The sequence below is a fragment of the Brienomyrus brachyistius genome, chromosome 14 (assembly GCF_023856365.1).
Source record: "Brienomyrus brachyistius isolate T26 chromosome 14, BBRACH_0.4, whole genome shotgun sequence".
NCBI classification, from domain to species: domain Eukaryota; kingdom Metazoa; phylum Chordata; class Actinopteri; order Osteoglossiformes; family Mormyridae; genus Brienomyrus; species Brienomyrus brachyistius.
This window is the reverse complement of record NC_064546.1, coordinates 4,711,951-4,739,464: the sequence shown is the minus strand read 5'-3', so window position 1 is coordinate 4,739,464 and position 27,514 is coordinate 4,711,951. Positions and strand designations below refer to the sequence as shown.

Sequence of the window (27,514 nt, the reverse complement as noted above, 5' to 3'; positions counted from 1 at the left end):
CGCTGCGAGCAGGGTTTGAACCTGCGTGGGGAATCCCCATTGGATTTCAAGTCCAACGCCTTAACCACTCGGCCATCACAGCTGTCTGTCATGCCTCCCTTCTTTTTGCATGGAGTGTCAATGTGATTTGTTCAGTAAATGACATACTGACAGATTTAGGAATTACTTCTGTCTACTTTTATATCCTGGTAAGAAAACTGCAAATGTAGTGCAGATGCAAACAGAGCCCTTCTATGTCCATCTTTCCATCAGCCATGCAATCAGGTTTACAAACCCTTGTGAAAAAAGGGTCATTCTGAAGAGCTCAGGGAATTCAAGCATGGTCCTGTCATAGCATGCCACCTTTGTAATAAGCAAGTGCATGAAATGTTTTCCCTACTAGATATTCAACGGTCAATTGTAATTGGTGTGATTCCAAAGCGGAAGTGTTTTGGCACACCAGCAACTCAGCCACAAAGCGGCAGACCATGTAAAGTAGCAGAGCAGGGTCGCCGACTGCTGAGGAGCATAGTGCATAAAAGATGCCAATGCTCTGGTGACTCAATAGCTGCTGTAATGTTCATGTAAGTTTCATGGCCAGGTGTCCCAATACTTTTGTCCAAATAGTCTCGTTGTAACTGTTCAGTTGCAAATTTCCAGTTCTGTAAGTTGGCAACATTGTTAGTAACTATGCTTTTGGGAAGCGTACAACAGGTTAGCAGGGGAATCGTAAACACCATTATGAAGTCTTTCATACTGACATTGGCAAGAGTCTTCTATACTACCTGTAGCCTACTCTTGGTTAGCAAAGCAAATCAATACTGAAGTCAAAAGAACTCAAAGTAGAAGTCCAAATTCATTACAAACAACATGTTTATCAGCTGTACAGCTTGCTGTTTAGAGTTCTTGATTAAAATTGCATGAAAAAACTAGGATTGACTGAGATTCAAAAGAATTTCAATGTTCTTGAAACAATGCTAAAAACATAGTTATGGCTATGGTAATGTTGCACCTAAGTTTAAGTATTATAGGGATGTGTGGCAAAGTAGAAAGAATACATTTTAAAATAAGGACTTCATTTCCATATGAGTATGTCTCGTTCCAAACTAAGCTGTTATCCATAGCAGAGAGAACTCGGCAGTTACCCACTTTGTCCTACACCCTGAGGGAACTTATTTACTTGTTTGTTTGGCAGAAGCAGCGTTGGCCAGTTCTTGAAGTATTGGGGATTAACGGTTTGCTGATGGACTCAATGGAGAAATCATTCTGCCATCCGTGGGATTTGAACCAATGACCTTCAATTTTAAGAGACAAGGCCCTAACATGCAGGACCAGACACTACCCCCAAAAGAGACACACACGGCCCCAACCACGCTGCGAGCAGGGTTTGAACCTGCGTGGGGAATCCCCATTGGATTTCAAGTCCAACGTCTTAACCACTCGGCCATCACAGCTGTCCGTACGGTGGTCATTGGCACTGCCTATGGTAGTTCAACCTAACCAACATCCGAAGTGAACTGTTTGCCAAAACCGTCATACCACAGTAGTTTGAAGCACGTTAGTTAGTTGGGACTACTGTAGTTCGTACTACAATGCAATGACTGAAACTTTTAAAAGAATGGTTTAAAATAAGATGAACAGGAAGATATTTCTATAGTTTGTTCAATCACTGTAATACTTTGAAAGTTTATTAATAAAATAGAAAAGACAAGATACGCTTATTTGTGCAGAACATTTCACAAGTATTTTACGGAGATCAAATCACACAGAATAGCATTATACAGTAAGAATGACACGTGAAGTCAACCCAGAAGGCTCCCTCTTGGCTATGGGGATCAGTCCAGAAACTTTCACGGCTTAAGGCGACAGCATAAACCACCGTACCACCATGCCACTGCACTAAGTGCTTGCAATATTTATGTAACTTACGCATTTAGTCTGTCTGCAATTCATTGCCAAGCCAACTCCCTGGCTGTATTTATGGCCACAGTATTGCCTTTTTTAGCAATTACATCTTTCTATTTTTCATACAGCTCCATCAGCAGTGTTTGTTCTGCCACAGTAAAAAACACCACTCTCGTTTTACACGCTTTCCAACTCATCTGATCAATCTATCATTCATTTATGCTTCTTAAATATCTTTGGTGTGCGCAGTAAATGAGACTATGTAAGTCTGTCTTGTATGAGCCTTTATTGGTTAAAACTGGACTGCGTTAGTGGAACGACGTAAGGCATAGAGATGGTGCTAGTCTGAGCCTGACTTTTCTGGGAAAGTCTGGCTTTCTTTAGTTATTTTCATGGCAGAAGCAGGGTTGGCCAGTCCCTGAATAATGGGGAATAAGGGTTTGTTGATGGTCTCAATGTAGAAATCATTCTGCCAAGCACGCGATTTCAACCAGTGACCTTCAATTTTAAGGGATAGAGCCCAAACACTGCCCCCAAAATGGACACACACGCTGCGAGCAGGGTTTGAACCTGCGTGGGGAATCCCCATTGGATTTCAAGTCCAACGCCTTAACCACTCGGCCATCACAGCTGTCTGTCATGCCTCCCTTCTTTTTGGATGGAGTGTCAATGTGATTTGTTCAGTAAATGACATACTGACAGATTTAGGAATTACTTCTGTCTGCTTTTATATCCTGGTAAGAAAACTGCAAATGTAGTGCAGATGCAAACAGAGCCCTTCTATGTCCATCTTTCCATCAGCCATGCAATCAGGTTTACAAACCCTTGTGAAAAAAGGGTCATTCTGAAGAGCTCAGGGAATTCAAGCATGGTCCTGTCATAGCATGCCACCTTTGTAATAAGCAAGTGCATGAAATGTTTTCCCTACTAGATATTCAACGGTCAATTGTAAGTGGTGTGATTCCAAAGCGGAAGTGTTTTGGCACACCAGCAACTCAGCCACAAAGCGGCAGACCATGTAAAGTAACAGAGCAGGGTCGCCGACTGCTGAGGAGCATAGTGCATAAATGATGCCAGTGCTCTGGTGACTCAATAGCTGCTGTAATGTTCATGTAAGTTTCATGGCCAGGTGTCCCAATACTTTTGTCCAAATAGTCTCGTTGTAACTGTTCAGTTGCAAATTTCCAGTTCTGTAAGTTGGCAACATTGTTAGTAACTATGTTTTTGGGAAGCGTACAACAGGTTAGCAGGGGAATCGTAAACACCATTATGAAGTCTTTCATACTGACATTGGCAAGAGTCTTCTATACTACCTGTAGCCTACTCTTGGTTAGCAAAGCAAATCAATACTGAAGTCAAAAGAACTCAAAGTAGAAGTCCAAATTCATGACAAACAACATGTTTATCAGCTGTACAGCTTGCTGTTTAGAGTTCTTGATTAAAATTGCATGAAAAAACTAGGATTGACTGAGATGCAAAAGAATTTCAATGTTCTTGAAACAATGCTAAAAACATAGTTATGGCTATGCTAATGTTGCACCTAAGTTTAAGTATTATAGGGATGTGTGGCAAAGTAGAAAGAATACATTTTAAAATAAGGACTTCATTTCCATATGAGTATGTCTCGTTCCAAACTAAGCTGTTATCCATAGCAGAGAGAACTCGGCAGTAACCCACTTTGTCCTACACTCTGAGGGAACTTATTTACTTGTTTGTTTGGCAGAAGCAGCGTTGGCCAGTTCTTGAAGTATTGGGGATTAAGGGTTTGCTGATGGACTCAATGGAGAAATCATTCTGCCATCCGTGGGATTTGAACCAATGACCTTCAATTTTAAGAGACAAGGCCCTAACATGCAGGACCAGACACTGCCCCCAAAAGAAACACACACGGCCCCAACCACGCTGCGAGCAGGGTTTGAACCTGCGTGGGGAATCCCCATTGGATTTCAAGTCCAACGCCTTAACCACTCGGCCATCACAGCTGTCTGTCCAGTGGTCATTGCCACTGCCTATGGTAGTTCAACCTAACCAACATCCGAAGTGAACTGTTTCCCAAAACCGTCATACCACAGTAGTTTGAACCACGTTAGTTAGTTGGGACTACTGTAGTTCGTACTACAATGCAATGACTGAAACTTTTAAAAGAATGGTTTAAAATGAGATGAACAGGAAGATATTTCTATAGTTTGTTCAATCACTGTATTCTTTGAAAGTTTATTGATAAAATAGAAAAGATAAGATACGCTTATTTGTGCAGAACATTTCACAAGTATTTTACGGAGATCAAATCACACAGAATAGCATTATACAGTAAGAATGACACGTGAAGTCAACCCAGAAGGCTCCCTCTTGGCTATGGGGATCAATCCAGAAACTTTCACGGCTTAAGGCGACAGCGTAAACCACCGTACCACCATGCCACTGCACTAAGTGCTTGCAACATTTATGTAACTTACGCATTTAGTCTGTCTGCAATTCATTGCCAAGCCAACTCCCTGGCTGTATTTATGGCCACAGTATTGCCTTTTTTAGCAATTACATCTTTCTATTTTTCATACAGCTCCATCAGCAGTGTTTGTTCTGCCACAGAAAAAAACACCACTCTCGTTTTACACGCTTTCCAACTCATCTGATCAATCTATCATTCATTTATGCTTCTTAAATATCTTTGGTGTGCGCAGTAAATGAGACTATGTAAGTCTGTCTTGTATGAGCCTTTATTGGTTAAAACTGGACTGCGTTAGTGGAACGACGTAAGGCATAGAGATGGTGCTAGTCTGAGCCTGACTTTTCTGGGAAAGTCTGGCTTTCTTTAGTTATTTTCATGGCAGAAGCAGGGTTGGCCAGTCCCTGAATAATGGGGAATAAGGGTTTGTTGATGGTCTCAATGTAGAAATCATTCTGCCAAGCATGCGATTTCAACCAGTGACCTTCAATTTTAAGGGATAGAGCCCAAACACTGCCCCCAAAATGGACTCACACGCTGCGAGCAGGGTTTGAACCTGCGTGGGGAATCCCCATTGGATTTCGAGTCCAACGCCTTAACCACTCGGCCATCACAGCTGTCTGTCATGCCTCCCTTCTTTTTGGATGGAGTGTCAATGTGATTTGTTCAGTAAATGACATACTGACAGATTTAGGAATTACTTCTGTCTGCTTTTATATCCTGGTAAGAAAACTGCAAATGTAGTGCAGATGCAAACAGAGCCCTTCTATGTCCATCTTTCCATCAGCCATGCAATCAGGTTTACAAACCCTTGTGAAAAAAGGGTCATTCTGAAGAGCTCAGGGAATTCAACCATGGTCCTGTCATAGCATGCCACCTTTGTAATAAGCAAGTGCATGAAATGTTTTCCCTACTAGATATTCAACGGTCAATTGTAAGTGGTGTGATTCCAAAGCGGAAGTGTTTTGGCACACCAGCAACTCAGCCACAAAGCGGCAGACCATGTAAAGTAACAGAGCAGGGTCGCCGACTGCTGAGGAGCATAGTGCATAAATGATGCCAGTGCTCTGGTGACTCAATAGCTGCTGTAATGTTCATGTAAGTTTCATGGCCAGGTCTCCCAATACTTTTGTCCAAATAGTCTCGTTGTAACTGTTCAGTTGCAAATTTCCAGTTCTGTAAGTTGGCAACATTGTTAGTAACTATGTTTTTGGGAAGCGTACAACAGGTTAGCAGGGGAATCGTAAACACCATTATGAAGTCTTTCATACTGACATTGGCAAGAGTCTTCTATACTACCTGTAGCCTACTCTTGGTTAGCAAAGCAAATCAATACTGAAGTCAAAAGAACTCAAAGTAGAAGTCCAAATTCATGACAAACAACATGTTTATCAGCTGTACAGCTTGCTGTTTAGAGTTCTTGATTAAAATTGCATGAAAAAACTAGGATTGACTGAGATGCAAAAGAATTTCAATGTTCTTGAAACAATGCTAAAAACATAGTTATGGCTATGCTAATGTTGCACCTAAGTTTAAGTATTATAGGGATGTGTGGCAAAGTAGAAAGAATACATTTTAAAATAAGGACTTCATTTCCATTTGAGTATGTCTCGTTCCAAACTAAGCTGTTATCCATAGCAGAGAGAACTCGGCAGTAACCCACTTTGTCCTACACCCTGAGGGAACTTATTCACTTGTTTGTTTGGCAGAAGCAGCGTTGGCCAGTTCTTGAAGTATTGGGGATTAAGGGTTTGCTGATGGACTCAATGGAGAAATCATTCTGCCATCCGTGGGATTTGAACCAATGACCTTCAATTTTAAGAGACAAGGCCCTAACATGCAGGACCAGACACTGCCCCCAAAAGAAACACACACGGCCCCAACCACGCTGCGAGCAGGGTTTGAACCTGCGTGGGGAATCCCCATTGGATTTCAAGTCCAACGCCTTAACCACTCGGCCATCACAGCTGTCTGTCCAGTGGTCATTGCCACTGCCTATGGTAGTTCAACCTAACCAACATCCGAAGTGAACTGTTTCCCAAAACCGTCATACCACAGTAGTTTGAACCACGTTAGTTAGTTGGGACTACTGTAGTTCGTACTACAATGCAATGACTGAAACTTTTAAAAGAATGGTTTAAAATGAGATGAACAGGAAGATATTTCTATAGTTTGTTCAATCACTGTATTCTTTGAAAGTTTATTAATAAAATAGAAAAGACAAGATACGCTTATTTGTGCAGAACATTTCACAAGTATTTTACGGAGATCAAATCACACAGAATAGCATTATACAGTAAGAATGACACGTGAAGTCAACCCAGAAGGCTCCCTCTGGGCTATGGGGATCAGTCCAGAAACTTTCACGGCTTAAGGCGACAGCATAAACCACCGTACCACCATGCCACTGCACTAAGTGCTTGCAACATTTATGTAACTTACGCATTTAGTCTGTCTGCAATTCATTGCCAAGCCAACTCCCTGGCTGTATTTATGGCCACAGTATTGCCTTTTTTAGCAATTACATCTTTCTATTTTTCATACAGCTCCATCAGCAGTGTTTGTTCTGCCACAGAAAAAAACACCACTCTCGTTTTACACGCTTTCCAACTCATCTGATCAATCTATCATTCATTTATGCTTCTTAAATATCTTTGGTGTGCGCAGTAAATGAGACTATGTAAGTCTGTCTTGTATGAGCCTTTATTGGTTAAAACTGGACTGCGTTAGTGGAACGACGTAAGGCATAGAGATGGTGCTAGTCTGAGCCTGACTTTTCTGGGAAAGTCTGGCTTTCTTTAGTTATTTTCATGGCAGAAGCAGGGTTGGCCAGTCCCTGAATAATGGGGAATAAGGGTTTGTTGATGGTCTCAATGTAGAAATCATTCTGCCAAGCATGCGATTTCAACCAGTGACCTTCAATTTTAAGGGATAGAGCCCAAACACTGCCCCCAAAATGGACACACACGCTGCGAGCAGGGTTTGAACCTGCGTGGGGAATCCCCATTGGATTTCGAGTCCAACGCCTTAACCACTCGGCCATCACAGCTGTCTGTCATGCCTCCCTTCTTTTTGCATGGAGTGTCAATGTGATTTGTTCAGTAAATGACATACTGACAGATTTAGGAATTACTTCTGTCTGCTTTTATATCCTGGTAAGAAAACTGCAAATGTAGTGCAGATGCAAACAGAGCCCTTCTATGTCCATCTTTCCATCAGCCATGCAATCAGGTTTACAAACCCTTGTGAAAAAAGGGTCATTCTGAAGAGCTCAGGGAATTCAAGCATGGTCCTGTCATAGCATGCCACCTTTGTAATAAGCAAGTGCATGAAATGTTTTCCCTACTAGATATTCAACGGTCAATTGTAAGTGGTGTGATTCCAAAGCGGAAGTGTTTTGGCACACCAGCAACTCAGCCACAAAGCGGCAGACCATGTAAAGTAACAGAGCAGGGTCGCCGACTGCTGAGGAGCATAGTGCATAAAAGATGCCAGTGCTCTGGTGACTCAATAGCTGCTTTAATGTTCATGTAAGTTTCATGGCCAGGTGTCCCAATACTTTTGTCCAAATAGTCTCGTTGTAACTGTTCAGTTGCAAATTTCCAGTTCTGTAAGTTGGCAACATTGTTAGTAACTATGTTTTTGGGAAGCGTACAACAGGTTAGCAGGGGAATCGTAAACACCATTATGAAGTCTTTCATACTGACATTGGCAAGAGTCTTCTATACTACCTGTAGCCCACTCTTGGTTAGCAAAGCAAATCAATACTGAAGTCAAAAGAACTCAAAGTAGAAGTCCAAATTCATGACAAACAACATGTTTATCAGCTGTACAGCTTGCTGTTTAGAGTTCTTGATTAAAATTGCATGAGAAAACTAGGATTGACTGAGATGCAAAAGAATTTCAATGTTCTTGAAACAATGCTAAAAACATAGTTATGGCTATGCTAATGTTGCACCTAAGTTTAAGTATTATAGGGATGTGTGGCAAAGTAGAAAGAATACATTTTAAAATAAGGACTTCATTTCCATATGAGTATGTCTCGTTCCAAACTAAGCTGTTATCCATAGCAGAGAGAACTCGGCAGTAACCCACTTTGTCCTACACCCTGAGGGAACTTATTCACTTGTTTGTTTGGCAGAAGCAGCGTTGGCCAGTTCTTGAAGTATTGGGGATTAAAGGTTTGCTGATGGACTCAGTGGAGAAATCATTCTGCCATCCGTGGGATTTGAACCAATGACCTTCAATTTTAAGAGACAAGGCCCTAACATGCAGGACCAGACACTACCCCCAAAAGAGACACACACGGCCCCAACCACGCTGCGAGCAGGGTTTGAACCTGCGTGGGGAATCCCCATTGGATTTCAAGTCCAACGCCTTAACCACTCGGCCATCACAGCTGTCTGTCCAGTGGTCATTGCCACTGCCTATGGTAGTTCAACCTAACCAACATCCGAAGTGAACTGTTTGCCAAAACCGTCATACCACAGTAGTTTGAACCACGTTAGTTAGTTGGGACTACTGTAGTTCGTACTACAATGCAATGACTGAAACTTTTAAAAGAATGGTTTAAAATGAGATGAACAGGAAGATATTTCTATAGTTTGTTCAATCACTGTATTCTTTGAAAGTTTATTAATAAAATAGAAAAGACAAGATACGCTTATTTGTGCAGAACATTTCACAAGTATTTTACGGAGATCAAATCACACAGAATAGCATTATACAGTAAGAATGACACGTGAAGTCAACCCAGAAGGCTCCCTCTGGGCTATGGGGATCAGTCCAGAAACTTTCACGGCTTAAGGCGACAGCATAAACCACCGTACCACCATGCCACTGCACTAAGTGCTTGCAACATTTATGTAACTTACGCATTTAGTCTGTCTGCAATTCATTGCCAAGCCAACTCCCTGGCTGTATTTATGGCCACAGTATTGCCTTTTTTAGCAATTACATCTTTCTATTTTTCATACAGCTCCATCAGCAGTGTTTGTTCTGCCACAGAAAAAAACACCACTCTCGTTTTACACGCTTTCCAACTCATCTGATCAATCTATCATTCATTTATGCTTCTTAAATATCTTTGGTGTGCGCAGTAAATGAGACTATGTAAGTCTGTCTTGTATGAGCCTTTATTGGTTAAAACTGGACTGCGTTAGTGGAACGACGTAAGGCATAGAGATGGTGCTAGTCTGAGCCTGACTTTTCTGGGAAAGTCTGGCTTTCTTTAGTTATTTTCATGGCAGAAGCAGGGTTGGCCAGTCCCTGAATAATGGGGAATAAGGGTTTGTTGATGGTCTCAATGTAGAAATCATTCTGCCAAGCATGCGATTTCAACCAGTGACCTTCAATTTTAAGGGATAGAGCCCAAACACTGCCCCCAAAATGGACACACACGCTGCGAGCAGGGTTTGAACCTGCGTGGGGAATCCCCATTGGATTTCGAGTCCAACGCCTTAACCACTCGGCCATCACAGCTGTCTGTCATGCCTCCCTTCTTTTTGCATGGAGTGTCAATGTGATTTGTTCAGTAAATGACATACTGACAGATTTAGGAATTACTTCTGTCTGCTTTTATATCCTGGTAAGAAAACTGCAAATGTAGTGCAGATGCAAACAGAGCCCTTCTATGTCCATCTTTCCATCAGCCATGCAATCAGGTTTACAAACCCTTGTGAAAAAAGGGTCATTCTGAAGAGCTCAGGGAATTCAAGCATGGTCCTGTCATAGCATGCCACCTTTGTAATAAGCAAGTGCATGAAATGTTTTCCCTACTAGATATTCAACGGTCAATTGTAAGTGGTGTGATTCCAAAGCGGAAGTGTTTTGGCACACCAGCAACTCAGCCACAAAGCGGCAGACCATGTAAAGTAACAGAGCAGGGTCGCCGACTGCTGAGGAGCATAGTGCATAAAAGATGCCAGTGCTCTGGTGACTCAATAGCTGCTTTAATGTTCATGTAAGTTTCATGGCCAGGTGTCCCAATACTTTTGTCCAAATAGTCTCGTTGTAACTGTTCAGTTGCAAATTTCCAGTTCTGTAAGTTGGCAACATTGTTAGTAACTATGTTTTTGGGAAGCGTACAACAGGTTAGCAGGGGAATCGTAAACACCATTATGAAGTCTTTCATACTGACATTGGCAAGAGTCTTCTATACTACCTGTAGCCCACTCTTGGTTAGCAAAGCAAATCAATACTGAAGTCAAAAGAACTCAAAGTAGAAGTCCAAATTCATGACAAACAACATGTTTATCAGCTGTACAGCTTGCTGTTTAGAGTTCTTGATTAAAATTGCATGAGAAAACTAGGATTGACTGAGATGCAAAAGAATTTCAATGTTCTTGAAACAATGCTAAAAACATAGTTATGGCTATGCTAATGTTGCACCTAAGTTTAAGTATTATAGGGATGTGTGGCAAAGTAGAAAGAATACATTTTAAAATAAGGACTTCATTTCCATATGAGTATGTCTCGTTCCAAACTAAGCTGTTATCCATAGCAGAGAGAACTCGGCAGTAACCCACTTTGTCCTACACCCTGAGGGAACTTATTCACTTGTTTGTTTGGCAGAAGCAGCGTTGGCCAGTTCTTGAAGTATTGGGGATTAAAGGTTTGCTGATGGACTCAGTGGAGAAATCATTCTGCCATCCGTGGGATTTGAACCAATGACCTTCAATTTTAAGAGACAAGGCCCTAACATGCAGGACCAGACACTACCCCCAAAAGAGACACACACGGCCCCAACCACGCTGCGAGCAGGGTTTGAACCTGCGTGGGGAATCCCCATTGGATTTCAAGTCCAACGCCTTAACCACTCGGCCATCACAGCTGTCTGTCCAGTGGTCATTGCCACTGCCTATGGTAGTTCAACCTAACCAACATCCGAAGTGAACTGTTTCCCAAAACCGTCATACCACAGTAGTTTGAACCACGTTAGTTAGTTGGGACTACTGTAGTTCGTACTACAATGCAATGACTGAAACTTTTAAAAGAATGGTTTAAAATGAGATGAACAGGAAGATATTTCTATAGTTTGTTCAATCACTGTATTCTTTGAAAGTTTATTAATAAAATAGAAAAGACAAGATACGCTTATTTGTGCAGAACATTTCACAAGTATTTTACGGAGATCAAATCACACAGAATAGCATTATACAGTAAGAATGACACGTGAAGTCAACCCAGAAGGCTCCCTCTTGGCTATGGGGATCAGTCCAGAAACTTTCACGGCTCAAGGCGACAGCGTAAACCACCGTACCACCATGCCACTGCACTAAGTGCTTGCAACATTTATGTAACTTACGCATTTAGTCTGTCTGCAATTCATTGCCAAGCCAACTCCCTGGCTGTATTTATGGCCACAGTATTGCCTTTTTTAGCAATTACATCTTTCTATTTTTCATACAGCTCCATAAGCAGTGTTTGTTCTGCCACAGAAAAAAACACCACTCTCGTTTTACACGCTTTCCAACTCATCTGATCAATCTATCATTCATTTATGCTTCTTAAATATCTTTGGTGTGCGCAGTAAATGAGACTATGTAAGTCTGTCTTGTATGAGCCTTTATTGGTTAAAACTGGACTGCGTTAGTGGAACGACGTAAGGCATAGAGATGGTGCTAGTCTGAGCCTGACTTTTCTGGGAAAGTCTGGCTTTCTTTAGTTATTTTCATGGCAGAAGCAGGGTTGGCCAGTCCCTGAATAATGGGGAATAAGGGTTTGTTGATGGTCTCAATGTAGAAATCATTCTGCCAAGCATGCGATTTCAACCAGTGACCTTCAATTTTAAGGGATAGAGCCCAAACACTGCCCCCAAAATGGACACACACGCTGCGAGCAGGGTTTGAACCTGCGTGGGGAATCCCCATTGGATTTCGAGTCCAACGCCTTAACCACTCGGCCATCACAGCTGTCTGTCATGCCTCCCTTCTTTTTGCATGGAGTGTCAATGTGATTTGTTCAGTAAATGACATACTGACAGATTTAGGAATTACTTCTGTCTGCTTTTATATCCTGGTAAGAAAACTGCAAATGTAGTGCAGATGCAAACAGAGCCCTTCTATGTCCATCTTTCCATCAGCCATGCAATCAGGTTTACAAACCCTTGTGAAAAAAGGGTCATTCTGAAGAGCTCAGGGAATTCAAGCATGGTCCTGTCATAGCATGCCACCTTTGTAATAAGCAAGTGCATGAAATGTTTTCCCTACTAGATATTCAACGGTCAATTGTAAGTGGTGTGATTCCAAAGCGGAAGTGTTTTGGCACACCAGCAACTCAGCCACAAAGCGGCAGACCATGTAAAGTAACAGAGCAGGGTCGCCGACTGCTGAGGAGCATAGTGCATAAAAGATGCCAGTGCTCTGGTGACTCAATAGCTGCTTTAATGTTCATGTAAGTTTCATGGCCAGGTGTCCCAATACTTTTGTCCAAATAGTCTCGTTGTAACTGTTCAGTTGCAAATTTCCAGTTCTGTAAGTTGGCAACATTGTTAGTAACTATGTTTTTGGGAAGCGTACAACAGGTTAGCAGGGGAATCGTAAACACCATTATGAAGTCTTTCATACTGACATTGGCAAGAGTCTTCTATACTACCTGTAGCCCACTCTTGGTTAGCAAAGCAAATCAATACTGAAGTCAAAAGAACTCAAAGTAGAAGTCCAAATTCATGACAAACAACATGTTTATCAGCTGTACAGCTTGCTGTTTAGAGTTATTGATTAAAATTGCATTAGAAAACTAGGATTGACTGAGATGCAAAAGAATTTCAATGTTCTTGAAACAATGCTAAAAACATAGTTATGGCTATGCTAATGTTGCACCTAAGTTTAAGTATTATAGGGATGTGTGGCAAAGTAGAAAGAATACATTTTAAAATAAGGACTTCATTTCCATAAGAGTATGTCTCGTTCCAAACTAAGCTGTTATCCATAGCAGAGAGAACTCGGCAGTAACCCACTTTGTCCTACACCCTGAGGGAACTTATTTACTTGTTTGTTTGGCAGAAGCAGCGTTGGCCAGTTCTTGAAGTATTGGGGATTAAAGCTTTGCTGATGGACTCAGTGGAGAAATCATTCTGCCATCCGTGGGATTTGAACCAATGACCTTCAATTTTAAGAGACAAGGCCCTAACATGCAGGACCAGACACTACCCCCAAAAGAGACACACACGGCCCCAACCACGCTGCGAGCAGGGTTTGAACCTGCGTGGGGAATCCCCATTGGATTTCAAGTCCAACGTCTTAACCACTCGGCCATCACAGCTGTCCGTACGGTGCTCATTGCCACTGCCTATGGTAGTTCAACCTAACCAACATCCGAAGTGAACTGTTTGCCAAAACCGTCATATCACAGTAGTTTGAACCACGTTAGTTAGTTGGGACTACTGTAGTTCGTACTACAATGCAATGACTGAAAGTTTTAAAAGAATGGTTTAAAATAAGATGAACAGGAAGATATTTCTATAGTTTGTTCAATCACTGTATACTTTGAAAGTTTATTAATAAAATAGAAAAGACAAGATACGCTTATTTGTGCAGAACATTTCACAAGTATTTTACGGAGATCAAATCACACAGAATAGCATTATACAGTAAGAATGACACGTGAAGTCAACCCAGAAGGCTCCCTCTTGGCTATGGGGATCAGTCCAGAAACTTTCACGGCTCAAGGCGACAGCGTAAACCACCGTACCACCATGCCACTGCACTAAGTGCTTGCAACATTTATGTAACTTACGCATTTAGTCTGTCTGCAATTCATTGCCAAGCCAACTCCCTGGCTGTATTTATGGCCACAGTATTGCCTTTTTTAGCAATTACATCTTTCTATTTTTCATACAGCTCCATCAGCAGTGTTTGTTCTGCCACAGAAAAAAACACCACTCTCGTTTTACACGCTTTCCAACTCATCTGATCAATCTATCATTCATTTATGCTTCTTAAATATCTTTGGTGTGCGCAGTAAATGAGACTATGTAAGTCTGTCTTGTATGAGCCTTTATTGGTTAAAACTGGACTGCGTTAGTGGAACGACGTAAGGCATAGAGATGGTGCTAGTCTGAGCCTGACTTTTCTGGGAAAGTCTGGCTTTCTTTAGTTATTTTCATGGCAGAAGCAGGGTTGGCCAGTCCCTGAATAACGGGGAATAAGGGTTTGTTGATGGTCTCAATGTAGAAATCATTCTGCCAAGCATGCGATTTCAACCAGTGACCTTCAATTTTAAGGGATAGAGCCCAAACACTGCCCCCAAAATGGACACACACGCTGCGAGCAGGGTTTGAACCTGCGTGGGGAATCCCCATTGGATTTCGAGTCCAACACCTTAACCACTCGGCCATCACAGCTGTCTGTCATGCCTCCCTTCTTTTTGGATGGAGTGTCAATGTGATTTGTTCAGTAAATGACATACTGACAGATTTAGGAATTACTTCTGTCTGCTTTTATATCCTGGTAAGAAAACTGCAAATGTAGTGCAGATGCAAACAGAGCCCTTCTATGTCCATCTTTCCATCAGCCATGCAATCAGGTTTACAAACCCTTGTGAAAAAAGGGTCATTCTGAAGAGCTCAGGGAATTCAAGCATGGTCCTGTCATAGCATGCCACCTTTGTAATAAGCAAGTGCATGAAATGTTTTCCCTACTAGATATTCAACGGTCAATTGTAAGTGGTGTGATTCCAAAGCGGAAGTGTTTTGGCACACCAGCAACTCAGCCACAAAGCGGCAGACCATGTAAAGTAACAGAGCAGGGTCGCCGACTGCTGAGGAGCATAGTGCATAAATGATGCCAGTGCTCTGGTGACTCAATAGCTGCTGTAATGTTCATGTAAGTTTCATGGCCAGGTGTCCCAATACTTTTGTCCAAATAGTCTCGTTGTAACTGTTCAGTTGCAAATTTCCAGTTCTGTAAGTTGGCAACATTGTTAGTAACTATGTTTTTGGGAAGCGTACAACAGGTTAGCAGGGGAATCGTAAACACCATTATGAAGTCTTTCATACTGACATTGGCAAGAGTCTTCTATACTACCTGTAGCCTACTCTTGGTTAGCAAAGCAAATCAATACTGAAGTCAAAAGAACTCAAAGTAGAAGTCCAAATTCATTACAAACAACATGTTTATCAGCTGTACAGCTTGCTGTTTAGAGTTCTTGATTAAAATTGCATGAAAAAACTAGGATTGACTGAGATGCAAAAGAATTTCAATGTTCTTGAAACAATGCTAAAAACATAGTTATGGCTATGCTAATGTTGCACCTAAGTTTAAGTATTATAGGGATGTGTGGCAAAGTAGAAAGAATACATTTTAAAATAAGGACTTCATTTCCATATGAGTATGTCTCGTTCCAAACTAAGCTGTTATCCATAGCAGAGAGAACTCGGCAGTAACCCACTTTGTCCTACACCCTGAGGGAACTTATTTACTTGTTTGTTTGGCAGAAGCAGCGTTGGCCAGTTCTTGAAGTATTGGGGATTAAAGCTTTGCTGATGGACTCAGTGGAGAAATCATTCTGCCATCCGTGGGATTTGAACCAATGACCTTCAATTTTAAGAGACAAGGCCCTAACATGCAGGACCAGACACTACCCCCAAAAGAGACACACACGGCCCCAACCACGCTGCGAGCAGGGTTTGAACCTGCGTGGGGAATCCCCATTGGATTTCAAGTCCAACGTCTTAACCACTCGGCCATCACAGCTGTCCGTACGGTGCTCATTGCCACTGCCTATGGTAGTTCAACCTAACCAACATCCGAAGTGAACTGTTTGCCAAAACCGTCATATCACAGTAGTTTGAACCACGTTAGTTAGTTGGGACTACTGTAGTTCGTACTACAATGCAATGACTGAAAGTTTTAAAAGAATGGTTTAAAATAAGATGAACAGGAAGATATTTCTATAGTTTGTTCAATCACTGTATACTTTGAAAGTTTATTAATAAAATAGAAAAGACAAGATACGCTTATTTGTGCAGAACATTTCACAAGTATTTTACGGAGATCAAATCACACAGAATAGCATTATACAGTAAGAATGACACGTGAAGTCAACCCAGAAGGCTCCCTCTTGGCTATGGGGATCAGTCCAGAAACTTTCACGGCTCAAGGCGACAGCGTAAACCACCGTACCACCATGCCACTGCACTAAGTGCTTGCAACATTTATGTAACTTACGCATTTAGTCTGTCTGCAATTCATTGCCAAGCCAACTCCCTGGCTGTATTTATGGCCACAGTATTGCCTTTTTTAGCAATTACATCTTTCTATTTTTCATACAGCTCCATCAGCAGTGTTTGTTCTGCCACAGAAAAAAACACCACTCTCGTTTTACACGCTTTCCAACTCATCTGATCAATCTATCATTCATTTATGCTTCTTAAATATCTTTGGTGTGCGCAGTAAATGAGACTATGTAAGTCTGTCTTGTATGAGCCTTTATTGGTTAAAACTGGACTGCGTTAGTGGAACGACGTAAGGCATAGAGATGGTGCTAGTCTGAGCCTGACTTTTCTGGGAAAGTCTGGCTTTCTTTAGTTATTTTCATGGCAGAAGCAGGGTTGGCCAGTCCCTGAATAACGGGGAATAAGGGTTTGTTGATGGTCTCAATGTAGAAATCATTCTGCCAAGCATGCGATTTCAACCAGTGACCTTCAATTTTAAGGGATAGAGCCCAAACACTGCCCCCAAAATGGACACACACGCTGCGAGCAGGGTTTGAACCTGCGTGGGGAATCCCCATTGGATTTCGAGTCCAACGCCTTAACCACTCGGCCATCACAGCTGTCTGTCATGCCTCCCTTCTTTTTGGATGGAGTGTCAATGTGATTTGTTCAGTAAATGACATACTGACAGATTTAGGAATTACTTCTGTCTGCTTTTATATCCTGGTAAGAAAACTGCAAATGTAGTGCAGATGCAAACAGAGCCCTTCTATGTCCATCTTTTCATCAGCCATGCAATCAGGTTTACAAACCCTTGTGAAAAAAGGGTCATTCTGAAGAGCTCAGGGAATTCAAGCATGGTCCTGTCATAGCATGCCACCTTTGTAATAAGCAAGTGCATGAAATGTTTTCCCTACTAGATATTCAACGGTCAATTGTAAGTGGTGTGATTCCAAAGCGGAAGTGTTTTGGCACACCAGCAACTCAGCCACAAAGCGGCAGACCATGTAAAGTAACAGAGCAGGGTCGCCGACTGCTGAGGAGCATAGTGCATAAATGATGCCAGTGCTCTGGTGACTCAATAGCTGCTGTAATGTTCATGTAAGTTTCATGGCCAGGTGTCCCAATACTTTTGTCCAAATAGTCTCGTTGTAACTGTTCAGTTGCAAATTTCCAGTTCTGTAAGTTGGCAACATTGTTAGTAACTATGTTTTTGGGAAGCGTACAACAGGTTAGCAGGGGAATCGTAAACACCATTATGAAGTCTTTCATACTGACATTGGCAAGAGTCTTCTATACTACCTGTAGCCTACTCTTGGTTAGCAAAGCAAATCAATACTGAAGTCAAAAGAACTCAAAGTAGAAGTCCAAATTCATGACAAACAACATGTTTATCAGCTGTACAGCTTGCTGTTTAGAGTTCTTGATTAAAATTGCATGAAAAAACTAGGATTGACTGAGATGCAAAAGAATTTCAATGTTCTTGAAACAATGCTAAAAACATAGTTATGGCTATGCTAATGTTGCACCTAAGTTTAAGTATTATAGGGATGTGTGGCAAAGTAGAAAGAATACATTTTAAAATAAGGACTTCATTTCCATTTGAGTATGTCTCGTTCCAAACTAAGCTGTTATCCATAGCAGAGAGAACTCGGCAGTAACCCACTTTGTCCTACACCCTGAGGGAACTTATTTACTTGTTTGTTTGGCAGAAGCAGCGTTGGCCAGTTCTTGAAGTATTGGGGATTAAGGGTTTGCTGATGGACTCAATGGAGAAATCATTCTGCCATCCGTGGGATTTGAACCAATGACCTTCAATTTTAAGAGACAAGGCCCTAACATGCAGGACCAGACACTGCCCCCAAAAGAAACACACACGGCCCCAACCACGCTGCGAGCAGGGTTTGAACCTGCGTGGGGAATCCCCATTGGATTTCAAGTCCAACGCCTTAACCACTCGGCCATCACAGCTGTCTGTCCAGTGGTCATTGCCACTGCCTATGGTAGTTCAACCTAACCAACATCCGAAGTGAACTGTTTCCCAAAACCGTCATACCACAGTAGTTTGAACCACGTTAGTTAGTTGGGACTACTGTAGTTCGTACTACAATGCAATGACTGAAACTTTTAAAAGAATGGTTTAAAATGAGATGAACAGGAAGATATTTCTATAGTTTGTTCAATCACTGTATTCTTTGAAAGTTCATTAATAAAATAGAAAAGACAAGATACGCTTATTTGTGCAGAACATTTCACAAGTATTTTACGGAGATCAAATCACACAGAATAGCATTATACAGTAAGAATGACACGTGAAGTCAACCCAGAAGGCTCCCTCTGGGCTATGGGGATCAGTCCAGAAACTTTCACGGCTTAAGGCGACAGCATAAACCACCGTACCACCATGCCACTGCACTAAGTGCTTGCAACATTTATGTAACTTACGCATTTAGTCTGTCTGCAATTCATTGCCAAGCCAACTCCCTGGCTGTATTTATGGCTACAGTATTGCCTTTTTTAGCAATTACATCTTTCTATTTTTCATACAGCTCCATCAGCAGTGTTTGTTCTGCCACAGAAAAAAACACCACTCTCGTTTTACACGCTTTCCAACTCATCTGATCAATCTATCATTCATTTATGCTTCTTAAATATCTTTGGTGTGCGCAGTAAATGAGACTATGTAAGTCTGTCTTGTATGAGCCTTTATTGGTTAAAACTGGACTGCGTTAGTGGAACGACGTAAGGCATAGAGATGGTGCTAGTCTGAGCCTGACTTTTCTGGGAAAGTCTGGCTTTCTTTAGTTATTTTCATGGCAGAAGCAGGGTTGGCCAGTCCCTGAATAATGGGGAATAAGGGTTTGTTGATGGTCTCAATGTAGAAATCATTCTGCCAAGCATGCGATTTCAACCAGTGACCTTCAATTTTAAGGGATAGAGCCCAAACACTGCCCCCAAAATGGACACACACGCTGCGAGCAGGGTTTGAACCTGCGTGGGGAATCCCCATTGGATTTCGAGTCCAACGCCTTAACCACTCTGCCATCACAGCTGTCTGTCATGCCTCCCTTCTTTTTGGATGGAGTGTCAATGTGATTTGTTCAGTAAATGACATACTGACAGATTTAGGAATTACTTCTGTCTGCTTTTATATCCTGGTAAGAAAACTGCAAATGTAGTGCAGATGCAAACAGAGCCCTTCTATGTCCATCTTTCCATCAGCCATGCAATCAGGTTTACAAACCCTTGTGAAAAAAGGGTCATTCTGAAGAGCTCAGGGAATTCAAGCATGGTCCTGTCATAGCATGCCACCTTTGTAATAAGCAAGTGCATGAAATGTTTTCCCTACTAGATATTCAACGGTCAATTGTAAGTGGTGTGATTCCAAAGCGGAAGTGTTTTGGCACACCAGCAACTCAGCCACAAAGCGGCAGACCATGTAAAGTAACAGAGCAGGGTCGCCGACTGCTGAGGAGCATAGTGCATAAATGATGCCAGTGCTCTGGTGACTCAATAGCTGCTGTAATGTTCATGTAAGTTTCATGGCCAGGTGTCCCAATACTTTTGTCCAAATAGTCTCGTTGTAACTGTTCAGTTGCAAATTTCCAGTTCTGTAAGTTGGCAACATTGTTAGTAACTATGTTTTTGGGAAGCGTACAACAGGTTAGCAGGGGAATCGTAAACACCATTATGAAGTCTTTCATACTGACATTGGCAAGAGTCTTCTATACTACCTGTAGCCTACTCTTGGTTAGCAAAGCAAATCAATACTGAAGTCAAAAGAACTCAAAGTAGAAGTCCAAATTCATGACAAACAACATGTTTATCAGCTGTACAGCTTGCTGTTTAGAGTTCTTGATTAAAATTGCATGAAAAAACTAGGATTGACTGAGATGCAAAAGAATTTCAATGTTCTTGAAACAATGCTAAAAACATAGTTATGGCTATGCTAATGTTGCACCTAAGTTTAAGTATTATAGGGATGTGTGGCAAAGTAGAAAGAATACATTTTAAAATAAGGACTTCATTTCCATTTGAGTATGTCTCGTTCCAAACTAAGCTGTTATCCATAGCAGAGAGAACTCGGCAGTAACCCACTTTGTCCTACACCCTGAGGGAACTTATTTACTTGTTTGTTTGGCAGAAGCAGCGTTGGCCAGTTCTTGAAGTATTGGGGATTAAGGGTTTGCTGATGGACTCAATGGAGAAATCATTCTGCCATCCGTGGGATTTGAACCAATGACCTTCAATTTTAAGAGACAAGGCCCTAACATGCAGGACCAGACACTGCCCCCAAAAGAGACACACTCGGCCCCAACCACGCTGCGAGCAGGGTTTGAACCTGCGTGGGGAATCCCCATTGGATTTCAAGTCCAACGGCTTAACCACTCGGCCATCACAGCTGTCTGTCCAGTGGTCATTGCCACTGCCTATGGTAGTTCAACCTAACCAACATCCGAAGTGAACTGTTTCCCAAAACCGTCATACCACAGTAGTTTGAACCACGTTAGTTAGTTGGGACTACTGTAGTTCGTACTACAATGCAATGACTGAAACTTTTAAAAGAATGGTTTAAAATGAGATGAACAGGAAGATATTTCTATAGTTTGTTCAATCACTGTATTCTTTGAAAGTTTATTAATAAAATAGAAAAGACAAGATACGCTTATTTGTGCAGAACATTTCACAAGTATTTTACGGAGATCAAATCACACAGAATAGCATTATACAGTAAGAATGACACGTGAAGTCAACCTAGAAGGCTCCCTCTTGGCTATGGGGATCAGTCCAGAAACTTTCACGGCTTAAGGCGACAGCATAAACCACCGTACCACCATGCCACTGCACTAAGTGCTTGCAACATTTATGTAACTTACGCATTTAGTCTGTCTGCAATTCATTGCCAAGCCAACTCCCTGGCTGTATTTATGGCCACAGTATTGCCTTTTTTAGCAATTATATCTTTCTATTTTTCATACAGCTCCATCAGCAGTGTTTGTTCTGCCACAGAAAAAAACACCACTCTCGTTTTACACGCTTTCCAACTCATCTGATCAATCTATCATTCATTTATGCTTCTTAAATATCTTTGGTGTGCGCAGTAAATGAGACTATGTAAGTCTGTCTTGTATGAGCCTTTATTGGTTAAAACTGGACTGCGTTAGTGGAACGACGTAAGGCATAGAGATGGTGCTAGTCTGAGCCTGACTTTTCTGGGAAAGTCTGGCTTTCTTTAGTTATTTTCATGGCAGAAGCAGGGTTGGCCAGTCCCTGAATAATGGGGAATAAGGGTTTGTTGATGGTCTCAATGTAGAAATCATTCTGCCAAGCATGCGATTTCAACCAGTGACCTTCAATTTTAAGGGATAGAGCCCAAACACTGCCCCCAAAATGGACACACACGCTGCGAGCAGGGTTTGAACCTGCGTGGGGAATCCCCATTGGATTTCGAGTCCAACGCCTTAACCACTCGGCCATCACAGCTGTCTGTCATGCCTCCCTTCTTTTTGGATGGAGTGTCAATGTGATTTGTTCAGTAAATGACATACTGACAGATTTAGGAATTACTTCTGTCTGCTTTTATATCCTGGTAAGAAAACTGCAAATGTAGTGCAGATGCAAACAGAGCCCTTCTATGTCCATCTTTCCATCAGCCATGCAATCAGGTTTACAAACCCTTGTGAAAAAAGGGTCATTCTGAAGAGCTCAGGGAATTCAAGCATGGTCCTGTCATAGCATGCCACCTTTGTAATAAGCAAGTGCATGAAATGTTTTCCCTACTAGATATTCAACGGTCAATTGTAAGTGGTGTGATTCCAAAGCGGAAGTGTTTTGGCACACCAGCAACTCAGCCACAAAGCGGCAGACCATGTAAAGTAACAGAGCAGGGTCGCCGACTGCTGAGGAGCATAGTGCATAAATGATGCCAGTGCTCTGGTGACTCAATAGCTGCTGTAATGTTCATGTAAGTTTCATGGCCAGGTGTCCCAATACTTTTGTCCAAATAGTCTCGTTGTAACTGTTCAGTTGCAAATTTCCAGTTCTGTAAGTTGGCAACATTGTTAGTAACTATGTTTTTGGGAAGCGTACAACAGGTTAGCAGGGGAATCGTAAACACCATTATGAAGTCTTTCATACTGACATTGGCAAGAGTCTTCTATACTACCTGTAGCCTACTCTTGGTTAGCAAAGCAAATCAATACTGAAGTCAAAAGAACTCAAAGTAGAAGTCCAAATTCATGACAAACAACATGTTTATCAGCTGTACAGCTTGCTGTTTAGAGTTCTTGATTAAAATTGCATGAAAAAACTAGGATTGACTGAGATGCAAAAGAATTTCAATGTTCTTGAAACAATGCTAAAAACATAGTTATGGCTATGCTAATGTTGCACCTAAGTTTAAGTATTATAGGGATGTGTGGCAAAGTAGAAAGAATACATTTTAAAATAAGGACTTCATTTCCATTTGAGTATGTCTCGTTCCAAACTAAGCTGTTATCCATAGCAGAGAGAACTCGGCAGTAACCCACTTTGTCCTACACCCTGAGGGAACTTATTTACTTGTTTGTTTGGCAGAAGCAGCGTTGGCCAGTTCTTGAAGTATTGGGGATTAAGGGTTTGCTGATGGACTCAATGGAGAAATCATTCTGCCATCCGTGGGATTTGAACCAATGACCTTCAATTTTAAGAGACAAGGCCCTAACATGCAGGACCAGACACTGCCCCCAAAAGAGACACACTCGGCCCCAACCACGCTGCGAGCAGGGTTTGAACCTGCGTGGGGAATCCCCATTGGATTTCAAGTCCAACGGCTTAACCACTCGGCCATCACAGCTGTCTGTCCAGTGGTCATTGCCACTGCCTATGGTAGTTCAACCTAACCAACATCCGAAGTGAACTGTTTCCCAAAACCGTCATACCACAGTAGTTTGAACCACGTTAGTTAGTTGGGACTACTGTAGTTCGTACTACAATGCAATGACTGAAACTTTTAAAAGAATGGTTTAAAATGAGATGAACAGGAAGATATTTCTATAGTTTGTTCAATCACTGTATTCTTTGAAAGTTTATTAATAAAATAGAAAAGACAAGATACGCTTATTTGTGCAGAACATTTCACAAGTATTTTACGGAGATCAAATCACACAGAATAGCATTATACAGTAAGAATGACACGTGAAGTCAACCCAGAAGGCTCCCTCTTGGCTATGGGGATCAGTCCAGAAACTTTCACGGCTTAAGGCGACAGCATAAACCACCGTACCACCATGCCACTGCACTAAGTGCTTGCAACATTTATGTAACTTACGCATTTAGTCTGTCTGCAATTCATTGCCAAGCCAACTCCCTGGCTGTATTTATGGCCACAGTATTGCCTTTTTTAGCAATTATATCTTTCTATTTTTCATACAGCTCCATCAGCAGTGTTTCTTCTGCCACAGAAAAAAACACCACTCTCGTTTTACACGCTTTCCAACTCATCTGATCAATCTATCATTCATTTATGCTTCTTAAATATCTTTGGTGTGCGCAGTAAATGAGACTATGTAAGTCTGTCTTGTATGAGCCTTTATTGGTTAAAACTGGACTGCGTTAGTGGAACGACGTAAGGCATACAGATGGTGCTAGTCTGAGCCTGACTTTTCTGGGAAAGTCTGGCTTTCTTTAGTTATTTTCATGGCAGAAGCAGGGTTGGCCAGTCCCTGAATAATGGGGAATAAGGGTTTGTTGATGGTCTCAATGTAGAAATCATTCTGCCAAGCATGCGATTTCAACCAGTGACCTTCAATTTTAAGGGATAGAGCCCAAACACTGCCCCCAAAATGGACACACACGCTGCGAGCAGGGTTTGAACCTGCGTGGGGAATCCCCATTGGATTTCGAGTCCAACGCCTTAACCACTCGGCCATCACAGCTGTCTGTCATGCCTCCCTTCTTTTTGGATGGAGTGTCAATGTGATTTGTTCAGTAAATGACATACTGACAGATTTAGGAATTACTTCTGTCTGCTTTTATATCCTGGTAAGAAAACTGCAAATGTAGTGCAGATGCAAACAGAGCCCTTCTATGTCCATCTTTCCATCAGCCATGCAATCAGGTTTACAAACCCTTGTGAAAAAAGGGTCATTCTGAAGAGCTCAGGGAATTCAAGCATGGTCCTGTCATAGCATGCCACCTTTGTAATAAGCAAGTGCATGAAATGTTTTCCCTACTAGATATTCAACGGTCAATTGTAAGTGGTGTGATTCCAAAGCGGAAGTGTTTTGGCACACCAGCAACTCAGCCACAAAGCGGCAGACCATGTAAAGTAACAGAGCAGGGTCGCCGACTGCTGAGGAGCATAGTGCATAAATGATGCCAGTGCTCTGGTGACTCAATAGCTGCTGTAATGTTCATGTAAGTTTCATGGCCAGGTGTCCCAATACTTTTGTCCAAATAGTCTCGTTGTAACTGTTCAGTTGCAAATTTCCAGTTCTGTAAGTTGGCAACATTGTTAGTAACTATGTTTTTGGGAAGCGTACAACAGGTTAGCAGGGGAATCGTAAACACCATTATGAAGTCTTTCATACTGACATTGGCAAGAGTCTTCTATACTACCTGTAGCCTACTCTTGGTTAGCAAAGCAAATCAATACTGAAGTCAAAAGAACTCAAAGTAGAAGTCCAAATTCATGACAAACAACATGTTTATCAGCTGTACAGCTTGCTGTTTAGAGTTCTTGATTAAAATTGCATGAAAAAACTAGGATTGACTGAGATGCAAAAGAATTTCAATGTTCTTGAAACAATGCTAAAAACATAGTTATGGCTATGCTAATGTTGCACCTAAGTTTAAGTATTATAGGGATGTGTGGCAAAGTAGAAAGAATACATTTTAAAATAAGGACTTCATTTCCATTTGAGTATGTCTCGTTCCAAACTAAGCTGTTATCCATAGCAGAGAGAACTCGGCAGTAACCCACTTTGTCCTACACCCTGAGGGAACTTATTTACTTGTTTGTTTGGCAGAAGCAGCGTTGGCCAGTTCTTGAAGTATTGGGGATTAAGGGTTTGCTGATGGACTCAATGGAGAAATCATTCTGCCATCCGTGGGATTTGAACCAATGACCTTCAATTTTAAGAGACAAGGCCCTAACATGCAGGACCAGACACTGCCCCCAAAAGAGACACACACGGCCCCAACCACGCTGCGAGCAGGGTTTGAACCTGCGTGGGGAATCCCCATTGGATTTCAAGTCCAACGCCTTAACCACTCGGCCATCACAGCTGTCTGTCCAGTGGTCATTGCCACTGCCTATGGTAGTTCAACCTAACCAACATCCGAAGTGAACTGTTTCCCAAAACCGTCATACCACAGTAGTTTGAACCACGTTAGTTAGTTGGGACTACTGTAGTTCGTACTACAATGCAATGACTGAAACTTTTAAAAGAATGGTTTAAAATGAGATGAACAGGAAGATATTTCTATAGTTTGTTCAATCACTGTATACTTTGAAAGTTTATTAATAAAATAGAAAAGACAAGATACGCTTATTTGTGCAGAACATTTCACAAGTATTTTACGGAGATCAAATCACACAGAATAGCATTATACAGTAAGAATGACACGTGAAGTCAACCCAGAAGGCTCCCTCTTGGCTATGGGGATCAGTCCAGGAACTTTCACGGCATAAGGCGACAGCATAAACCACCGTACCACCATGCCACTGCACTAAGTGCTTGCAACATTTATGTAACTTACGCATTTAGTCTGTCGGCAATTCATTGCCAAGCCAACTCCCTGGCTGTATTTATGGCCACAGTATTGCCTTTTTTAGCAATTACATCTTTCTATTTTTCATACACCTCCATCAGCAGTGTTTGTTCTGCCACAGAAAAAAACACCACTCTCGTTTTACACGCTTTCCAACTCATCTGATCAATCTATCATTCATTTATGCTTCTTAAATATCTTTGGTGTGCGCAGTAAATGAGACTATGTAAGTCTGTCTTGTATGAGCCTTTATTGGTTAAAACTGGACTGCGTTAGTGGAACGACGTAAGGCATAGAGATGGTGCTAGTCTGAGCCTGACTTTTCTGGGAAAGTCTGGCTTTCTTTAGTTATTTTCATGGCAGAAGCAGGGTTGGCCAGTCCCTGAATAATGGGGAATAAGGGTTTGTTGATGGTCTCAATGTAGAAATCATTCTGCCAAGCATGCGATTTCAACCAGTGACCTTCAATTTTAAGGGATAGAGCCCAAACACTGCCCCCAAAATGGACACACACGCTGCGAGCAGGGTTTGAACCTGCGTGGGGAATCCCCATTGGATTTCGAGTCCAACGCCTTAACCACTCGGCCATCACAGCTGTCTGTCATGCCTCCCTTCTTTTTGGATGGAGTGTCAATGTGATTTGTTCAGTAAATGACATACTGACAGATTTAGGAATTACTTCTGTCTGCTTTTATATCCTGGTAAGAAAACTGCAAATGTAGTGCAGATGCAAACAGAGCCCTTCTATGTCCATCTTTCCATCAGCCATGCAATCAGGTTTACAAACCCTTGTGAAAAAAGGGTCATTCTGAAGAGCTCAGGGAATTCAAGCATGGTCCTGTCATAGCATGCCACCTTTGTAATAAGCAAGTGCATGAAATGTTTTCCCTACTAGATATTCAACGGTCAATTGTAAGTGGTGTGATTCCAAAGCGGAAGTGTTTTGGCACACCAGCAACTCAGCCACAAAGCGGCAGACCATGTAAAGTAACAGAGCAGGGTCGCCGACTGCTGAGGAGCATAGTGCATAAATGATGCCAGTGCTCTGGTGACTCAATAGCTGCTGTAATGTTCATGTAAGTTTTATGGCCAGGTGTCCCAATACTTTTGTCCAAATAGTCTCGTTGTAACTGTTCAGTTGCAAATTTCCAGTTCTGTAAGTTGGCAACATTGTTAGTAACTATGTTTTTGGGAAGCGTACAACAGGTTAGCAGGGGAATCGTAAACACCATTATGAAGTCTTTCATACTGACATTGGCAAGAGTCTTCTATAC

The 27,514-nt window shown here is 41.8% G+C and overlaps 23 non-coding genes across 23 annotated transcripts; all 23 read right to left on the bottom strand.

Moving 5' to 3' along the window:
- trnas-uga (transfer RNA serine (anticodon UGA)) lies at nucleotides 1-82 on the bottom strand. Its single transcript has one exon. It is a non-coding gene; the product is annotated as a tRNA-Ser (tRNA).
- A 1,269-nt stretch (nucleotides 83-1,351) lies between these two features.
- On the bottom strand, nucleotides 1,352-1,433 carry trnas-uga (transfer RNA serine (anticodon UGA)). Its single transcript has one exon. It is a non-coding gene; the product is annotated as a tRNA-Ser (tRNA).
- A 1,000-nt stretch (nucleotides 1,434-2,433) lies between these two features.
- trnas-uga (transfer RNA serine (anticodon UGA)) lies at nucleotides 2,434-2,515 on the bottom strand. The gene has a single exon. It is a non-coding gene; the product is annotated as a tRNA-Ser (tRNA).
- Nucleotides 2,516-3,784: 1,269 nt separating this feature from the next.
- On the bottom strand, nucleotides 3,785-3,866 carry trnas-uga (transfer RNA serine (anticodon UGA)). Its single transcript has one exon. It is a non-coding gene; the product is annotated as a tRNA-Ser (tRNA).
- Nucleotides 3,867-4,865: 999 nt separating this feature from the next.
- trnas-cga (transfer RNA serine (anticodon CGA)) lies at nucleotides 4,866-4,947 on the bottom strand. The gene has a single exon. It is a non-coding gene; the product is annotated as a tRNA-Ser (tRNA).
- Nucleotides 4,948-6,216: 1,269 nt separating this feature from the next.
- Nucleotides 6,217-6,298, bottom strand: trnas-uga (transfer RNA serine (anticodon UGA)). The gene has a single exon. It is a non-coding gene; the product is annotated as a tRNA-Ser (tRNA).
- A 999-nt stretch (nucleotides 6,299-7,297) lies between these two features.
- On the bottom strand, nucleotides 7,298-7,379 carry trnas-cga (transfer RNA serine (anticodon CGA)). The gene has a single exon. It is a non-coding gene; the product is annotated as a tRNA-Ser (tRNA).
- A 1,269-nt stretch (nucleotides 7,380-8,648) lies between these two features.
- On the bottom strand, nucleotides 8,649-8,730 carry trnas-uga (transfer RNA serine (anticodon UGA)). Its single transcript has one exon. It is a non-coding gene; the product is annotated as a tRNA-Ser (tRNA).
- Nucleotides 8,731-9,729: 999 nt separating this feature from the next.
- trnas-cga (transfer RNA serine (anticodon CGA)) lies at nucleotides 9,730-9,811 on the bottom strand. The gene has a single exon. It is a non-coding gene; the product is annotated as a tRNA-Ser (tRNA).
- Nucleotides 9,812-11,080: 1,269 nt separating this feature from the next.
- Nucleotides 11,081-11,162, bottom strand: trnas-uga (transfer RNA serine (anticodon UGA)). Its single transcript has one exon. It is a non-coding gene; the product is annotated as a tRNA-Ser (tRNA).
- Nucleotides 11,163-12,161: 999 nt separating this feature from the next.
- On the bottom strand, nucleotides 12,162-12,243 carry trnas-cga (transfer RNA serine (anticodon CGA)). The gene has a single exon. It is a non-coding gene; the product is annotated as a tRNA-Ser (tRNA).
- A 1,269-nt stretch (nucleotides 12,244-13,512) lies between these two features.
- trnas-uga (transfer RNA serine (anticodon UGA)) lies at nucleotides 13,513-13,594 on the bottom strand. The gene has a single exon. It is a non-coding gene; the product is annotated as a tRNA-Ser (tRNA).
- Nucleotides 13,595-14,593: 999 nt separating this feature from the next.
- Nucleotides 14,594-14,675, bottom strand: trnas-cga (transfer RNA serine (anticodon CGA)). Its single transcript has one exon. It is a non-coding gene; the product is annotated as a tRNA-Ser (tRNA).
- Nucleotides 14,676-15,944: 1,269 nt separating this feature from the next.
- Nucleotides 15,945-16,026, bottom strand: trnas-uga (transfer RNA serine (anticodon UGA)). Its single transcript has one exon. It is a non-coding gene; the product is annotated as a tRNA-Ser (tRNA).
- Nucleotides 16,027-17,025: 999 nt separating this feature from the next.
- On the bottom strand, nucleotides 17,026-17,107 carry trnas-cga (transfer RNA serine (anticodon CGA)). Its single transcript has one exon. It is a non-coding gene; the product is annotated as a tRNA-Ser (tRNA).
- Nucleotides 17,108-18,376: 1,269 nt separating this feature from the next.
- Nucleotides 18,377-18,458, bottom strand: trnas-uga (transfer RNA serine (anticodon UGA)). Its single transcript has one exon. It is a non-coding gene; the product is annotated as a tRNA-Ser (tRNA).
- Nucleotides 18,459-19,457: 999 nt separating this feature from the next.
- Nucleotides 19,458-19,539, bottom strand: trnas-cga (transfer RNA serine (anticodon CGA)). Its single transcript has one exon. It is a non-coding gene; the product is annotated as a tRNA-Ser (tRNA).
- A 1,269-nt stretch (nucleotides 19,540-20,808) lies between these two features.
- Nucleotides 20,809-20,890, bottom strand: trnas-uga (transfer RNA serine (anticodon UGA)). The gene has a single exon. It is a non-coding gene; the product is annotated as a tRNA-Ser (tRNA).
- Nucleotides 20,891-21,889: 999 nt separating this feature from the next.
- Nucleotides 21,890-21,971, bottom strand: trnas-cga (transfer RNA serine (anticodon CGA)). Its single transcript has one exon. It is a non-coding gene; the product is annotated as a tRNA-Ser (tRNA).
- Nucleotides 21,972-23,240: 1,269 nt separating this feature from the next.
- trnas-uga (transfer RNA serine (anticodon UGA)) lies at nucleotides 23,241-23,322 on the bottom strand. The gene has a single exon. It is a non-coding gene; the product is annotated as a tRNA-Ser (tRNA).
- A 999-nt stretch (nucleotides 23,323-24,321) lies between these two features.
- Nucleotides 24,322-24,403, bottom strand: trnas-cga (transfer RNA serine (anticodon CGA)). Its single transcript has one exon. It is a non-coding gene; the product is annotated as a tRNA-Ser (tRNA).
- A 1,269-nt stretch (nucleotides 24,404-25,672) lies between these two features.
- trnas-uga (transfer RNA serine (anticodon UGA)) lies at nucleotides 25,673-25,754 on the bottom strand. The gene has a single exon. It is a non-coding gene; the product is annotated as a tRNA-Ser (tRNA).
- Nucleotides 25,755-26,753: 999 nt separating this feature from the next.
- Nucleotides 26,754-26,835, bottom strand: trnas-cga (transfer RNA serine (anticodon CGA)). The gene has a single exon. It is a non-coding gene; the product is annotated as a tRNA-Ser (tRNA).
- Between the last annotated feature and the right edge of the window lie 679 nt (nucleotides 26,836-27,514).